Source organism: Bombina bombina, chromosome 1, assembly GCF_027579735.1.
Source record: "Bombina bombina isolate aBomBom1 chromosome 1, aBomBom1.pri, whole genome shotgun sequence".
Taxonomy (NCBI): domain Eukaryota; kingdom Metazoa; phylum Chordata; class Amphibia; order Anura; family Bombinatoridae; genus Bombina; species Bombina bombina.
In genome coordinates, this window is record NC_069499.1 from 293,456,841 (window position 1) to 293,475,681 (window position 18,841).

The 18,841-nt window shown below is 37.8% G+C and overlaps 1 protein-coding gene across 1 annotated transcript in view; it reads left to right on the top strand.

Annotated features, from left to right (window-relative positions):
- The first annotated feature begins 335 nt into the window (after window positions 1-335).
- The window catches only part of SLC12A8 (solute carrier family 12 member 8), a 187,107-nt gene continuing 168,601 nt past the window's right edge, over window positions 336-18,841 (top strand). The window contains exon 1 of the mRNA XM_053689789.1: window positions 336-452. The gene's annotated coding sequence lies outside the window, so the exon portion shown is untranslated. The remainder of the gene's footprint in view (window positions 453-18,841) is intronic.

Below are 18,841 nucleotides of genomic sequence, written 5' to 3' on the forward strand. Positions count from 1 at the left end.
ATCCCTGAAGCAAAGATTCCTGCTACCAAGTTATGTTTACTATAACTTCTAGACTGTTATTTGTTTATTTGATATTCCCTTGAATGAATAAACCCACTGCATACTGCTCTGGTGGAGAACTGCTAAGGTCTAAACTTGATACAATACCCACTTTTAAAATATCAGGACTTGTGTGGGTTGTGGGTCAGTGCGGTGACGGAATATCATGGGAAGGGGGTGGAGGCGTGTGCGATCCACAGGGGATGTGGCAGTCACGCTGCGTGAGGCTTCAGCAGGTGTGACAGGTGGTGGCCGCACAAGACAGCTAGGACCTGTCGGGATATACCGGAGAGGCACATAGAGTAAGAAGAAGAGGCTTCCGGGCTGGTGAAACACGTGGGCAGAGATAAAGTTAATAAGGCTGGAATTGCTTTACAAACTGCGGTGAAGGCAGCTGAGCGAGTAGGGGACAGGTAAGATGCACAGCTGGTGAGGGGACGTGGCGCGCCTAATTACATGCACGGGACAGTGAACGGGAACTGCAGGTGTAGGGGAAGTGAGATTGGCTGCAGCTGTAGTTTTACTCGGGCGCCCAGTCCATTGGTAGATCCTGATGACAAGTATAGCAATACAGGATATGGTACAAGGATTTACATTCCTTTAGACGTAGAGCTATGTAACATAACAACATGTTACAGGGGCATTATCATCATCATGTTGTCTATGTTATGATACAAATTATTTATATATCATCAAATCTGAGCACAAGAATTGCTAAATATTAAACACTAACAAAAATTCATCCTAATGAAAAAAAGGTCATTTAAAGGGACATGAAAGTCAACATTAAACTTTCAGGTTTTAAGAGCATGGAAGATATAAGAAATTTTACTTTTGCTATTATTGTTCTCTTGGTATCCTTTCTTGAAGAGCATACCTATAGGCTCAGGAGCAGTAATAATTTATGAGAGCTAGCTGGTGATGATTGGTGGCTGCACATGTCTCTTGTCATTGGCTCACCAGCTAAATGAGCTCTAGAGCTGACTAACTTGGAGTGGTTAAACACATATTTGTATGTAAGAAATATTGCAATAATGAAATGTTCTAATACTTTAAAACATTTTCTTTTGTGCTTTTATGTCTCTTTAAACAAGAGGATGGTGTTAACCTCCCATCTGGTCCCAAACCCCCCAGCCCCCACAATTACCATTAATGTGAAAGGGATATTATGATTAGGGTGACCATATTGCCACTTTAAAAAGGGACACATACGAAAAATACATATGTCAGGGTTCTTATGCAAAACATTTCTTTAAACAGCCCTGACATATGTATTTGGTCACCCTAATTATAATGCAAACATTGAATACCCTAATTTGTTACATTTTTTGCATTACTTTAGCATACTATAAGCCGGCGATGGCTAACCTTGGCACCCCTAAGGTTTCGTAGCTACATTTCCCATGATGCTCAACTCAGACATCCCAACTCTCCCGGAAGTTCTGGGAGTCTCCCGCATTGAAATAGCATCTCCCTGACTCTCGCAAATTACCTTCTCAAAGTGTTTAATGTCCCTTTAACCACTTTGTAAAGTAAAGTAAAAATTAAACTTTTATCATTCAGATAGCGCATGCAAACTGCTGATTTACTTCTATTATCAATTTTACTTTATTCTCTCGGTGACCTTTTGTTAAAGAATATACCACTGTAGACTCAGGCGCAGCAGTGCACTCCTGGAAGCTAGCTGGTGATTGGTGGCTGAATATATCTCTCTCTTGTCATTGGTTAACCAGGTGTGTTCAGCTAACTCTTAATAGTAGATTGCTGCTCCTCAGCCCACTCTTTAGCAAAAATACCAAGAGAATGAAGCAAACAACTTTCCAGTAGATACTACTGTTATCTTTGCATGCTCTATCTGAATCATTAAAGTTTACTTGACCTTACTGTCCCTTTAAGCTATAGTTAGTAATGCAAAAAGGAGATACTCTAACAAAGTAGGGACTGCAATTTGTGCATTAGAAGCATTAACGATGCAGTAACACTCTCTGTACTCTGCAGGACTACAGCTCAATATTCCAAACAATTAGAAAACACTTTCAGGTTCTTTTCAGAGATTTTTAAGAGGTTTCCAAATTCTACAGTCTTGACCTGTTGATAAAATATTTTGAACTGTTTTCAGTAGTTCTTGTTCAAAAAATGTGTTTTTTAACAAATTCATAAACAACAATTATATATAGAAAACCTAATTCTCGGTTTTTTTTTAATTGTTTTTTTTTTATGTGTTTCACACTAAGCATAGTACCCTCAGAGATTCATTTTAAAGTTGCCTTTGCTCAGATGACATGTTAATAAATTCAGTTGTTTAATACAAAAAATTGAATATATAGCTCAAATTATACTTTGAAACCAATTATTATATTCACTGTAAAATGCCTGGAAGTATAAAAATTATAGTTGAAAAATGACATGCTCTAATTCATTAGAGCATGTCCTTTTTCAGATAGCAAACCTGTATATCTGTGTTTAACCCCTGCAAAGTGGTAAAAACTTGGTTAAAGTACAGCTAGGGAGCCACAGAGCACTGCTGGTCCCTAGTGAAAACTGCAGCTGACCCAATCCGTAGCGCTAGCCTCATAACTGGGTTGTATGGCTAGTGATGCTGATTGGGTTAGCGGTAGTTTCCACCAAATTTGAGCCTACCCAAGCATGTTTACTAGACAGTCTGGACTGAATCAGTGACTTCCTTTCTGACAAATCAAGCCATGCATGCACTTGATGTCCTACCTAGGTAGCCCTCTACAAAGGATTCTTATTTTAAGTAAACATTGTAAGGAAATGGTACCAATTAGAAAAAGGAAGATATATTAAATTTAATTTCTGCATATCTTTTTTTTAAACAATGAAAAAAATTGGGTTCAATTTCCTTTTTAAATGGAAAAAAAAAGAATTGCCTTCAAACATATTAGGCAGTCATTATTTTATTAATTAACTTTCATGTTTTGCTTTTGCCTATTATCTTTTGCTTCCTTGAAGCCTTCAAAAATCCTTGCGTAAAGTCTGTGTTTTGACTATTTGTTTCATTAGTTTTTGAGCGTTTTAACTAGATTTTAAAGTTATATTGATAACAGATTTTAGCATTTTACTTATTCAAACTGCAGTTTTGAAAATGAAATTGCTTAGAAAACCGAGCCAAAAAAAAAGCTTCCAAGGTGTCGTACAATGTTTTCACACAGACATTCTGATGGTTTGGAAGAGGGGGCAGTCATTTTTTATGTGATCCCCTTGTTTGAAAGCTGTTAATTTGCCCTGACTCAGGGATCGTTTCCTTTAAGGTGGTGATAAAAAACCCTTATCTCCATTAAAGTCAACGGAGATTGTTATGTTACCACCATTTTCTAAACTTTACCACCTCAATGGAAATTATTTGTGTTATGTTTTCCCTGCGGTGTGCTGATCTAGTCTTGAAACAATTTTCTTCTGGGCTCTCATTTTTCAGCTGATTGTGTAAACGTAAAATGTTGTCAAGATGAATGTAGTTGACCAGACATTTGTTTGAAAGGCTGCAGACAGTGTTGTAATACATATGTGTTGCTATATTCTGCTGAATATCACACAAACACATATATTTTTTTTAAAGTTTTGGATATAATTATTTTTGTTTATAAAACTTGATTATATTTATTGGATAGAGATGTGACAGTAATTTCTGTAAAACAACTTCTAGAGAAAGACACTGTGCCTTTTGTTTTATACCAACATTTTCACAATGATAAGTAGTGTTCTCCCGAGGAGCTTTTTGGCGGGTGCACCCAGCAAACATTTTAGCTAATATTTAAGCTAAAATGAGCTAATATTAAAAATGATCAATTTTTATTGCACGGATTATCATTAAATAGATTTGCTAAATTATGCAATGAAAGTGATTGTAAACGTTAACAAATTAAACCCCAGGATCAAAAAATAATCTCAAAAACAGGGGTACTTTAATTCATTAAAGTTTACAAAAACGTTTATTTTTTAAAATACTTACCTTTTCCATTATGGTAATTTACGGTAAACATAACGCCAATCCTTGGCCTGCATCTGCTGCTTATTGCCTACATAGCACAGCAGAGATTTACCACTGTACTGGGAGATGCAGAATCTTCAACACCTTCCTAAAAATTGGAGTGGGCTAAGTTTATCATGAACTTGAGTGAGACGATATTGAGTTTTCATACCCTCACTTGTCATACACCATATAATACTCTAAACCTAACAGTGGAGGTGATATAACAAATTACACTCGAGTTGGAGTGCATAGTTTCTTCATATTTACATGCAGACTTTCGCAAAGATGACACCTATATTTTTCTTTATTATTACTTGCAGAGACATAACTGATAATATAAAAATTTGATACCTAAGGTTATGTTGTGCCCTGTACTTGTTTACATAATCATAGTGATATGAGCTTACATATTTACACAATATTAACCATACCTTCCTCAATACAGTGTACCAGTTGTTTGTTCTGCAACGTTCACACTTTCCTCTTATTTAATATTTTACACCACTGTTTATATGTTTATGATAAGATATTTACTTCTTCGATAGAACGCAGTTTACTTAAAGGATTACTTTCTGTTTTTTTAAGCTAAACAACTAACATATTAAAGTTAATAAACATTAATTAAAACCTACTGACCTATATTTTCTCCAAAACGAAGTTTCATAACGTTCTAAAAGTTATATCTTTTATTCGCCGATGATGTCACATTATCCTGCCCACTATTTTCAGCACTGCGTGTTCAAAATACTGAAACCAATAACTTTGTGTTTAAAGCGCCATTTTGAAACCTAGGTATTGTAAGCGGATTGGTACAGAGCAAAGGATGCCCACGGAGTGGGTTTGGAAAACAATTAAATTTGCAGACAAGATTTCTGATATACGGTAGAGATATGTTACTGAAATGCTATTGATAAAAAACGTATTTGGGGTAGTTAGTTAGTAACAGGCATAGAAAATATTCACTTACAGTGGCCCTTTAAGCTAGACGACATAGATATGAGTATTATTCTGAGAAGTAATAATGCCCTAGTTTTACCTAGTATATTCCACAATATGGCACTTAAAGGGACACTGAACCCAAAACTTTCTAATTTAATCCTTTTATCAATTTTTCTTCGTTCACTTGCTATCTTTATTTGAAAAAGAAGGCATCTAAGCTTCTTTTTTGGTTTAGACCTCTGGACAGCACTTTTTTATTGATGGATTCAGTTATCCACCAATCAGCAAGAACAACACAGGTTGTTCACCAAAAAATGGGCCGGCATCTAAACTTACATTCTTGCATTTCAAATAAAGATACCAAGAGAATGAAGAAAATGGGATAATAGGAGTAAATTAGAAAGTTACTTAAATTGTCATGCTCTATCTGAATCACGAAAGAAAATATTTGGGTTCAGTGTCCCTTTTAAGCTTATCCCCATTACAGTAGAATGCAGATTGTCTGAATGTACCTACTCCTTAGTATGCCTCAATATATAGACAATATAATGTTGTAGTTTAGAGCTATAGTTCATCCCCATACTAGATAATGCTCATATCCTTCAAAAACTCTAGATATCCGTACTAGCTTATATTTATTTGGCAGACATATTTAATTGAGAGCTCAAGGTAGCCGGCTACATGTCTTGCCCCATTCACATACTGTATATTCTATGCTTTAGGAGACCCAAATGTGGTCATGTCAGGTATATGGGCTGTCTTTTACTTTGTCATAATTGCTATGCCTTCAGGGGATATTTCTGACTCATCACTTATTCACCCTTTATAATGCCTTTCATTATTTTATAGATTTTTTTCTATGTTCATGATTTATATCAGTAAATTAAGTGGCTTTATATCATAATCACTCATCTCCAGTATTTTATATGACTATTCATGGGCCCAAGAGTGGCCTTTATATTCACAGGAAGATATACACTACAAAAATAGGAGATTTCATATCTATGTTTATCACAATTGTCTCTATGTGTCTACTCAGCTGCACTTGTGTATAAATTAAGAATGGTCTTGAGGGGAAAAAGAAGTTTACAATCACTTTAATTTGAGCTTTGTAGAGCTGAAAATGATATAATATTGGAAAACATTACAGTCCCCACCCGGCTGGCAAACGTTTCTGTGGCGAACACTGATAAGGATTAATTTGAAGGTTTAAATAAAAGGGACATGAAGGCTATGATTCAGATAGAACTTGCAATTTTAAACAACTTTCTAATTTACATCTATTATCAAATTTTCCTCGTTCTCTGTATCTCTTGTTGAAAGGCAGGAATGTAAGCAGTGATAGGATTCAGAAATGTTAGCAACAGGTTCTCTCATTTCTCTATAATACATAAAGTTAGGAAATTTGCGCTGTGATGTTAGAACCTTTACACTTTCAGCCTCACTGGTTTAACTACTTAAAACAGTTGTCTATAACAAATTACAAGACTGTAGCATGTCCAGGGTTGCCAGCTGTCCTTCAAAAAAATACTGGACAGTCAGCAGATAACGGGGGGGGGGGGGGGTTGTGTGTGTATATATATATATATATATATATATATATATATATATATATATATCACATTCTATGGGGCTAGTAATTTTTTTAAATGTATTTATAATTTACTTACAGTTGCATAGTTTGTATATTTTATTTATATATATATATATACATACAGAAGCCAAGTCAAGGGCACTCACTGTAACAGTCCCAACTGCCGGGGTGCTGCGTAAAGGTATGTAGTAGTAGCAATCCATCCATCAAGGGGAAGAAAAACACCAAAAGGCTTTAATCCATATTAACAGGCAATCAGTCAAAAGACATCCCAAACGTTTCGATACCTACTGGTATCTTTTTCAGTGGGTCTGAAATAAAATTCCTGTGTCCCAAAAGCTCCTATCTTACCCCACACCACTCACCCTTTTATATCTCCCGGTGTTAGTGCGACTTCCGGTGTGCCTCGGCACCGCCCCCACATACATGCGATATACCAAACATTGAAGCGAGAAGAAAAACATCTACAAACAAGCGCATGGCTAATTAGCATAGCCCCGCATGCGCACTGACCACCATCACGCCATTAGGCTTCTCTTCACAGGTATCGCGTATGCTGTGTGGTTGTGCAGACAGATCACACCGGAAAGCCGTAAAATATTAAAAGAACAGGGTGACTTCATGGACCCAATATTACAAAACAACTTTAATTATAAAAAGTGTTAAAACAACACTAAAGAGAACCCTTAATGGATCCAATACTGTATGAGAACTATTTACATGATTCTTTCAGCTGAAGCCAGAAGTGATTCCATTATATTTTGCCACATATATATAGCCCATAATAACATTGGTCGAATAACTTGCATAACCAAAGTATTTAGGTTGGCATAAGTGGGTGCAAATTTTGCTCCCATGGCTGTCCCCTGTCTTTGGCGATAATAATCCCCCTCAAATAGGAAAAAATTATGAGTCAATAGGAATTCAATTGACCTTAATATGAACTCCCTGAGTCCAGTGTCATAATCCGTATATGTCTCAAGACATGACTGTATGGCCATGATGCCCTTTTCATGGGGGATCGAGGTATAAAGAGATACAACATCAATGGTCACAATGCAATAATTGTCCTGCCATTTCACTTGTTCTATCTGTCTGATAAAATCAGTGGTATCTCTAATATAGCTCTTGAGGCCCAGTACAATGGGTTGTAGTAGGGTATCTATCATCGCACTTAATGGCTCGTTTAACGAACCGATACCTGCCACTATGGGGCGTCCAGGAGGTGAAGTCAGGCTCTTATGAACCTTTGGGAGGCAGTGAAAGATTGGTGCAACAGGATGTTCAACTAATAGATAATCAAAATTCATTTTTGTTATTGCACCAATCATCACTGCCCAGTCCAAAAGGTCATGAAGAATTCTCCTATACTTGAATGTGGGATTAATAGGAAGTTTTTCATACACTTCCTCGTCTTGCAACTGTCTATGCACCTCTTTTATGTAGTCTGTCCTATCAAGGACGACTACATTCCCTCCCTTATCTGAATTGCGTATTACAATTGACGAATTACTCTTCAATTGTTTCATAGCAATCCTTTCTTGTTTGCTCATATTGTCATGTTTAAATAAACCCCTCATGTCTGTGTTTTTCTTATGTAGTTCAATCAACTCTTTTTCAACTGTTTTGTGAAATACCTCTATGCTATTACTCCTAATGTGTGAAGGATAGAACTCTGATTTACTTTTGAATCTTGTCAGCGGAATGTCACTGCTTTTTACATTTTGAACATTCTCACCTGCTTCCCTCTCTAACAAAGGGAATGTATATAGATGGATCCATACAGGGGGTAAGAAGAAACAGAGAGCTACTAGTAACTATAAGCCAGACAAAAAGAGAGTAAAGTTTAATGAAACAGACACTGAGTACGATTATGATTCATCTGATTTTGAAGGGGTTGTTGATGGAGTAAATCCAAGCAATACTTTTGTCTTACAGTCTACTGTAGATAGGGAGAATGCAGATACTATTTCCTCCCAGGTCTCAAAAAACATGAAAGGCATCTTGCAGACAAAAGCAAAAGAAAAAAACATAGGACTAGACGGGGAAGAAAGCATAGGAAGGGGCAGGGGTTACCAGGGGGTACAGCAACAGGGGAGGATGCACCGCTACCCAAGGAGACAAAGACAGTCCCAGAACAGGAAATATGTTTAACCTCTAAAAATGTCATTAATTTATCATCTGTGAAACTTACCGATAACCAGATAAAAGTGCTATCATTGGGGCTGGGTTTTGCTCCTAGCTCACATTTCGATTTATTCCAAACCATTGTGGATATTAATAAATTTGTAAGATCTTTGACGTTAAAGAAATATTTTTTTGAAACATTAAGTAGTAGCAATGTTTTGGATGAATCTGAATGTTTGGATCAGACTATCAAAGAAACAAATGATAATGTAATATTGTCTTTTGCTGATTTATGTGCTGAAATAGATTTGAACTATTTAGAGAGGGAAGCAGGTGAGAATGTTCAAAATGTAAAAAGCAGTGACATTCCGCTGACAAGATTCAAAAGTAAATCAGAGTTCTATCCTTCACACATTAGGAGTAATAGCATAGAGGTATTTCACAAAACAGTTGAAAAAGAGTTGATTGAACTACATAAGAAAAACACAGACATGAGGGGTTTATTTAAACATGACAATATGAGCAAACAAGAAAGGATTGCTATGAAACAATTGAAGAGTAATTCGTCAATTGTAATACGCAATTCAGATAAGGGAGGGAATGTAGTCGTCCTTGATAGGACAGACTACATAAAAGAGGTGCATAGACAGTTGCAAGATGAGGAAGTGTATGAAAAACTTCCTATTAATCCCACATTCAAGTATAGGAGAATTCTTCATGACCTTTTGGACTGGGCAGTGATGATTGGTGCAATAACAAAAATGAATTTTGATTATCTATTAGTTGAACATCCTGTTGCACCAATCTTTCACTGCCTCCCAAAGGTTCATAAGAGCCTGACTTCACCTCCTGGACGCCCCATAGTGGCAGGTATCGGTTCGTTAAACGAGCCATTAAGTGCGATGATAGATACCCTACTACAACCCATTGTACTGGGCCTCAAGAGCTATATTAGAGATACCACTGATTTTATCAGACAGATAGAACAAGTGAAATGGCAGGACAATTATTGCATTGTGACCATTGATGTTGTATCTCTTTATACCTCGATCCCCCATGAAAAGGGCATCATGGCCATACAGTCATGTCTTGAGACATATACGGATTATGACACTGGACTCAGGGAGTTCATATTAAGGTCAATTGAATTCCTATTGACTCATAATTTTTTCCTATTTGAGGGGGATTATTATCGCCAAAGACAGGGGACAGCCATGGGAGCAAAATTTGCACCCACTTATGCCAACCTATTTTTAGGTTGGTGGGAGCTGTCCCGTGTCTTTGGCGATGGTAATCCCTTCAAAGAACACATTATTCATTATGGTCGCTATATTGACGACCTGGTGTTCATTTTCAATGGGAATGATTTAATGGTTAATGACTTCTTCACGTATCTCTCTGACAACCAACATAATCTACGTTTTACCATGAATATGAGTAGAACAGAGATGCCTTTCCTTGATGTTCTTATTAAACCAAACACAAATGAATGTTGTGTAGAAGTAGAACTATATAGGAAAGAGAGTGCAGGTAATACTCTGCTAATGGCTAAATCCAGTCACCCAAGACATGTAATAAAGGCAATCCCCAAGGGCCAATATATGAGGACGAAGAGAAATTGCAGCACGGAAAGTGCGTACGAGGTGCATTCTGAGAGAACCACTGAGCGGTTCTTGGAAAGGGGATATAAAATCGATGACTTGAAGGAAGCAAAGACAAAAGTGGATGATATGACAAGGCAAGATCTGATTACATATAAGACTCAGAAAAAGGCTAATTACCAGCAGAAACCAGTATTCATTACGGCCTATAGCAAAGAATATGACAATATTTGCCAAATAATTAAGAAATCCCTCCCCATACTCAGGGTAGATGATACCATGAATAAGATAGTGGAAGGGGGATGTAAATTTGTAACTAGGAAATCTAGGACTCTGGCGAATATTCTTTCTCCGTCTATGCTCCCCACAGTTGCCAGTGAAAACTGGTTAAGTCTGAAGAAAGGTTTCTTCCACTGTGGCAGCAGAAGGTGCATTTCATGCACCCATGCCACGCTGGGGGATACGTTTACATCTACTGATAATGAAAAATCCTTTCATATAAAGGAATACATTAATTGTAATACATCTTACGTGATTTATCTACTCACGTGCAAACAGTGCAATATTAAATATGTTGGCCAGACGACCAGACCCCTCAAAACAAGGTTCCTGGAACATCTGAGATCCATCAGTGATGAGGACTCGGATACTCCAGTTGCCTTACATTTTAAGTCTGAACATAATGGCAACAGTAAATTACTATGCTTTCAGGGTATTGAGCACGTGAAAAGACCACCTAGAGGAGGCAATAGATTAAAACTCCTAAGTCAAAGGGAGGTCTATTGGATTTTCCAACTGAATACGAGGGTCCCTAAAGGGTTAAACTCAGATTGGGACATTAAACTCTATGTGGACTGAATTCATTTAACATTTGGAGAAGAGGGTATCATTTAATAATAATTACTTTTGGTGAAATATAATTGTGGAGCATTTATTATTGAAACCTAGGCTTCACCTTGATTATTATAAATTTCAATTGAAAAACTATGACCCTTTATTATTGTTAAATATAATGATTTCGTCTTATAATGGGCCATATCTATTCAGATAATAACAATTACTTTTGGTGAAATATAATTGTGGAATATTAATTACTGAAACCTAGGTTTCATTTTGATTACTACAAATCTCATATGAAAAATTATGACCCTTTATTATTGCTAAATATAATAACCTTATCTTATAATGGGCCACATCTGTTTAGATACTAGGTAACTTTTTGGAGGCTTATTAAATATGTTCTACACATGTTGATCATTTATGGCTTTTTGGGTGATTCAAAGAGAATGATGATTTTTAAACATTAATTGAAGTAAGCCAATTGATCCATAGAATGTAATACATATGAGTGTCTCTCTGCATATTCTGTTTTCACATAGGCTTACCCTTTATTCATTGTTTGTAATGAACTCAAATGAATGTATATGTTACCCTCCATTTTCTTACTTTAATCTGACTTACCTTTAAACACCTGTGTTAGGGGAGTGGTTACTGCCTTTATCAAGGGAGTGTTTTCAGGTTTAGTCAGAGGTCACTGAAGAAGTGAGAACTACGAAACGCGTTTGACCTGTAATTTGTGCTGGCGTGTATGCCTTTTTATGTGCTATCTATCCAATAAAAGAAGCTTTTTATCATAGCTCATTGGTGCCGGTTCGTTTTTTGGCATTTCACCCTGACCGATCCATTTGAGTGCAAGGATTCTGGCTACTCCTTACCTTGTTGATTTCTCAGGGAATCCGGTGAAATTTCCCTGTACTATCCGTTTGCACCTGTTGAACCGGAACCTTCCTTCCCGGCCTTAGCTCCCGTGGGGAGCGCTGAAGAGGAGACACAGAGCAGAGCGGTGCTGCTGAGACAGCAGTGAAGACAGCGCGGCACGCTGGGTGAGTGCACACACATTTCTGACAGAAGCGTTTACCAAAGGAATTCATACTACATACCTTTACGCAGCACCCCGGCAGTTGGAACTGTTACAGTGAGTGCACTTGACTTGGCATCTGTGTATGATTATTTGAAGTTGCACCCTGCATAGTGTATTGCATATTTTTGATCAGTGTCATATTGTGATTTTACTTCTTCTACTACCCAGTTAATATCATTGCCTGCTCTTTGTCTCTATGAGTGTTTTTTGCAGCTATACAAAATATTGATTTTGGCTGTATGGTTTTCATGAACTTTACAAATGGACTTATCCTTGATTTATTCCAATACTGCATATGGGACATTACTAGGATTCTCACTGCACATTTAAAATTATAACCAGTGGCATTACACTATGGAGGCGTTGGGATCTACCCAAACCAATATGTCTAATACTGGGGATGACAGTGTAAATAGAGAATCTTTTGTTTTTGCTGACGCTGAACGTATTTTGGCAACCACTGACTTGCATGAGCTGAGGGGAGAAACGCCTATTGATGTGTATCATAAATTGTTGAATTTGCAAAAAAGGGAGATAGACCATCATTTGCACACAGTGTACTTATCCAATTACCACCGAAATAAGAACATACCACGGGGCTTTCGAATAAAAAATATTCCTACTATTGGTAGGTCTTACCCCGATTTTTGTAAAAAATGGTGTTCAATTTTGAACAAATGTTCATATGATCTTATTTTGCTGGTTATTGAAGAATCGAATAGGCTGCTACATCTGATTAGAATTGAGATAAATGAGGTCAAACAAATGAGCTACCAGACACTGATAGATGATACAGGTGAAGATTGGATAAAGAAGCTTCAGGGACGGGTCAACAAATACAGGAGTGACCTATTATCCTTTAAAAATAACAAACTAACTATTGTGGAAACAGACTATAGAGAAAAAAAGAATCTATAGGTGGCTCTATGGGAGAGAGGATGTTAGATCTCAATTTAGATGTAGAAGACGTTTTAACAACAAGAATATCTCTGATACAGTGGATAGCAGTGGGGGTGACACATCAGAGGGAGATGTTGAGGAAGTTAGTGCATCAGGCAATAGTGAACACCCTTTAGGTGGAGTAACCACAAGATCTTCAAAAAAAAAAAACCCTTCCGGGGAAACAAAACGACATAGACCACACATTAGGAGGGGAGGATACAAAGATAAAATCAACCAAAAAAGTAGACATTATTTACAACCTTGGTGAGCGACCTTTAAGTACTGATAAAAGAAATCTGTTGAACAAAGGTCTTTACTTTGTCCCGACACCTAGAGTGGATAAATTTCAAATGAATGTAGACATTTTATAAACTACAGAGACAATTAAAAATTAAAGAATTCTTTAAGGACAAGGAACAGACCACATTCAACAGATTTAAATCCCAGAGCAACTTTGATCCAGTGAACCTCAACCCCTCTATTCGCAGGTTTTCCCGTATGATTAGTGACACGTGAGCAAACTGAGGTGGAGAATATCTACCCTAATTTGTCCAAGGGAGAAAAAGAGGCACTACGCAGCCTAAAGAACGATCACTCAATTATTATACATGCTGCAGATAAAGGGGGCTCAATTGTGTTCTATGTTCTATGTTAAACTTAGAGGTAACCCAATGAATTCATTTAAAAAGGAACTTGACCACATTTGAAAGTGTGGTCATGAAGCAGGGATGATCAATGAAAGTGAGCTGGACTTTATGGCCACCTACCTTCCGGTAATTCCGGTTCTATACCTTTTGCCTAAGGTGCATAAAACTTTTATTAAGCCTCCCGGCAGACCTATTGTGTCTGCCAGGGACTCTTTATGTTCCAATGTGGCCATTTTCATTGATCATCACTTGCAACCTGTAGTAAAGGAGTCTTTTTCTTTCATATTGGATTCTCCATCCCTTATTAGAAAACTATTGGGTTTAGACTGTTTGGAACCTGGTGATCTGTTAGTCACCCTGGACGTGGACAGCCTGTACACTGTCATACCCCATGGTGGCGGTGTGCAGGCTGTCAGGTCTATGCTGAGTGAGTCGTTGGCATATGTGGGACCACCCATTGAGTTTTTACTTGAACTACTCAAATTCTGTTTAGAAAAGAATTTCTTCAAATTTGAAAGAGACTTCTTTTTACAACTATCTGGGACTGCAATGGGTTCTAATATGGCTCCCGCATATGCCAACCTCTATATGTCTTGGTATGAGACCAAAGTGATGAATATATTGAATGTGGATAACATCAAATTATATGTGAGATATATAGATGATGTATTCTTGGTATGGAGAGGGTCAGAAACATCATTGAAGTATTGGATCTAGACCCTTAATAGTATAGAGTTTACTATTCGTTTCAAATTTGCATATAGTAATATCACCATTCCTTTTCTAGACCTGAATATCACAATCTATTCAGACAGTGAAGGATGTAAATTTTCCACATCTTTGTACTCGAAACCTACTGACAAGAACTCCCTACTATTATCTACTAGCTATCACCCAGAACATCAGAAGAGGGGAGTTGTCTCCTCTCAGCTCATGCGAGTGGCACGCAACAATACACTGATGGAAACCAGGAATGTCCAAGAAGAGGAAATGAAGATTAAGCTGAAACAACGTAGATATAAGGCAAAAGATATTGAGCAGACACATACTAAGCTATCACAATATGATCAAAAGACACTGTTGCAGCCACAAGATATAACAAAAGATGTGGATAATACCAAAAGCAACATAAATTTTGTTACAACATTTAATCCGCTATCACAAGCTCTAACGGAATCTGTGAGAAAGAATTGGGAAATTGTGAAAACAGATAAGACACTTTCCTTTGTACGCACTACAGCTCCAAGGATGGTCTACAAAAGGGCACCTAATTTAAAGATATCTTGGTTCATAATGATCCGACAAGATGCTATGAGAAAGGCACGTGGTTGGATGCCAAGAGAAAATTAGGTTGCTATAGATGTGGAGACTGCACAACATGCAATAGTATGCTCACTGGGATGTATTTCCATCATCCCCATACAGGGAGAAAATACAAAATCCTGCACAGGTTATCCTGCATGAGCTCATACGTGATCTACATATTGATGTGCCCATGTCCTTGGTCTATGTGGGAAAAACTTCCACCACGTTTCGGGAAAGGATGGCGAACCATCGTCATGCCATCAGGACAGCTATAGATAAAAAGACAACGGATCAACCAGTTGCTCGTCATTTCCTCCAGACAGGGCATACACCTGCTAGCCTGAGGACAATGTTAATCGATCATGTGCCCCCCTTGCGGAGGGGGGGGGCACAGAAATACTAAACTCCTACAAGTAGAAACTGCTTGGATCTACAGACTGGACACTGTGACCCCAAAAGGATTAAATGTGCAGTTAGACTATAATGTATTTCTATGAGGAGGCTTCTATGACTGTTCGGTGTAGGTTGTCTCTAGATCATTGATTTGACTTGGTCTACAGCTACATCCAGCGAGATGGCGTGCAGCTGGAATGTGGTAAGTGTACCAGCCAAGTGGCTATGCTGAGATAGCGGTGAGGAAATCCCTACAGCCGGCTGGTCCCACCTGAAGATACCGCACAGCACACTTTTGGGAAAGTTCGGGTGAGAACTCTTTTACTTTTTACTTTGTCTGCCTGGCTTCAGACGGATTGCTATGGAACATTTCTTATGGCATATTAACTTATTAACACTTTGGGAGAAGGAAAGCTAATGTTTGGAAAGCCGTGTAATAGAATCTTTAGTGCTTGTCTTTACCTCATATGTCCGTTCACTATATATTTTGACATTTGACCCGTGGTATTGATTCTTTAAGTGGTCAACCAGGTGTAGCTCCACACTCTAAACCTATCACACATAGTGTGTAGACAATAAAGTGCATAGTTTAGAAATAAAATTTACATAAACGTAGACACAAAATTCTACCTAGAAAGATCTGACCAGTCAGGATGGGCACAGGCGCAAAGATATTCCAAGCAAGTAAATAGGAGAGTTGCCTAACCAACTACACCCTACTGCTCACAGAACCCCCAACAATACAGTAAGGAGGTATAGCCTGAGCAGATGTGTACTGGGATCTAAGTGGTTAGGGAAATATATTAGATATATACATCTATACACATGTATATGGCATCATGAAATCAACATAGTGGAGCATCATAGAGAATACAGATACAAGCACGGTAATATATTATAGGTGAGAAATTAGCTAGGCCGACTACACCCTGCTGCACACAGAACCCCCAATACCGGAGATAAATACTGGGCAGGTATAAATTGGGATCTAAGTCGTCTAGAGCACAGTCCCACCTAAATACTCAAATCAAGCATTTAGTATTGCATACAAAGCATAAGCATACGCACACCGAAATGAATGAACAAACTGATAGCAATTATGCCGTAATAGAGGTTAAGTAGCTTCCAAAGAGTTAGTATGCACAGTCTGCAAAGAGGTTCAGCTATATGATTAGCGTAGCTTAATAGTTGGTTTTAATTCAAATACCAGTTCCGTGAACCTATGTATAGTGGCATCCCTTGACAGGGATATTTATGCCCAGTTATATGAAGGATCAAAGCTTTACTGCCACTTGCAAAACAAATCAATTGCTCATTTTTGAGAGGTGCATACTACACCTTACTGACAGTTGCAGAAACCGAGGGAACCTTGCATGTCCTTAGCGGTAATGCTTGTGCTGTTCTTGTCTTTGTCAGTGCTGTAGAGAGAAAGCTGCTCCATAGGACGCCAAAACTTTCAAAGCGATACTTTGCAATCCGGTGTTCCCATCACGAGGACCAGTCAGCCAATGCCGATGTGTGTTTCACCCCCTCGTCTGGTAGTGAGACGGGGCTTCGTCAGGGCGTATGGAATGGAGACGTAAACGTCCCTTTTTAACTTGATGCAGTATTGCGCCCCTACTGTCGGGTGAAAGTAATCTTACAGTTTGTAACACATTTAATAATATGTATCAATAGTAGCTAAATAGTTTTAGATGACTTCATCATACATTACATTAGAAAGATCTTGCTAGCCAACTTGGAAAATAGAAGAAAAGAAAAATTATAACTAGTGACTATTTAATATAAATTAACTAATCAGATGAAAGAACCATTGTATTTATAGGAAGCAGGCCATATCCAACTTATCATTTAAGCCTTTAGGGAGTTGAGTCTCTAAGACAGAAATCCATCTACACTCCTTTCTTAGGAGAGTTTTATCATTATCTCCCCCTCTACCATTTGTTATACCTCTGTCTATGCCAATAAATTTCAGAGAGTCAGGATTACACCCATGAAATTTTTCAAAATGTCTTGCGATACTGCTTTTTTGATTTTTGTTTTTCACATCATCACGATGTTCTGTGATTCTGTCTTTTATTGCTCTTTTGGGCACGCACAGGAGAGGAGGTATATTACCCCCTCTGTATTACAATTAACAAAATGTTTCAATTTGTATACTTTTCCAGTATTCGTTTTAAACTCTTTGGTTTTGACCATGTATTTGCAAGCCACACGTCTCCCACACGGGTAATTGCCAGTTGATCTATGGGTGGTTAACCAATCCTTTCCTTTATATTTTGACACATATACATATATGTGTGTGTGTATTTGTGTATGTATATATATATATATATATATATATATATATATATATATATATATAGTGGGTGATATTAAAATATACCAATTATTTAAACGAAATGAGAGACATACCTCATTGTTTGTATTGTAAGGTAATTGTACTAGCGAGTGATCATCTCACACACTGACAACAAGAGACAAATTCAATGGCTGACACAAAGTAATCTCTTGCTTGCTGCTGACTGAGTGAATTCACACTCAAATTGGCACAGCAGCATATGTAGTACACAGCAGCCCGCCGGTCTTCTTGCTGTTGTGACGTCACGCGCGTGATCACGTGACGTCCAACATTCTCACTTGGCCACGCACTGCGCACATTAGGAAGCAAGCTGTACCCACGCTAGTAGTCCTGTTCCAGCCTCCAGCTGAGAGAATAGCAGGCTACTCTAGAAGGGGTGCCGGTGTACTGGAACTTCACATGGGCTGAGCCTGGGTATTAGTAGGTTGGGTACAGCTGGATGTGAGCTGGACTCCAGCTACGGATGTAAATTTTTTTTTAAAACACAGCTTAGAACTATGTCAGTTTTTTTTAAAGTACTATTACCGGGCAGTAACCTAATATACCGGACTGTAAGGTCAAATAACGGACACCTGGCAACCCTAAGCATGTATTGATTGAAATAAGCCTAAAGGAGCAATTTCTAATACATTTTATTTATACTCTGCTGCTGGTATAACAACAAGATTTTGAAAACACATAATTTTTCTTTCATAATTCAGATAGAGCACACATGTTTAAACAGCTTTCCAATTCTGCTTCATTCTCTTAGTATCCTTTACTGAAAGAACAACAATGCACTTCTGGGTGTTAGCTAAACACGTCTGTAAGCCGATGATGAGGTATATAATGTGCAGCCACTAATTAGCGGCTAGCTCCCATCTCCTGAACCTACCTAGGTATGTTTTTCAATAAAGGATACCAAGAGAACAAAGCAAATTAGATAATAGAAGTAAGCTGAAAATTGTATATGCTATCTGAAAAATGAAAGAAAATTTTTG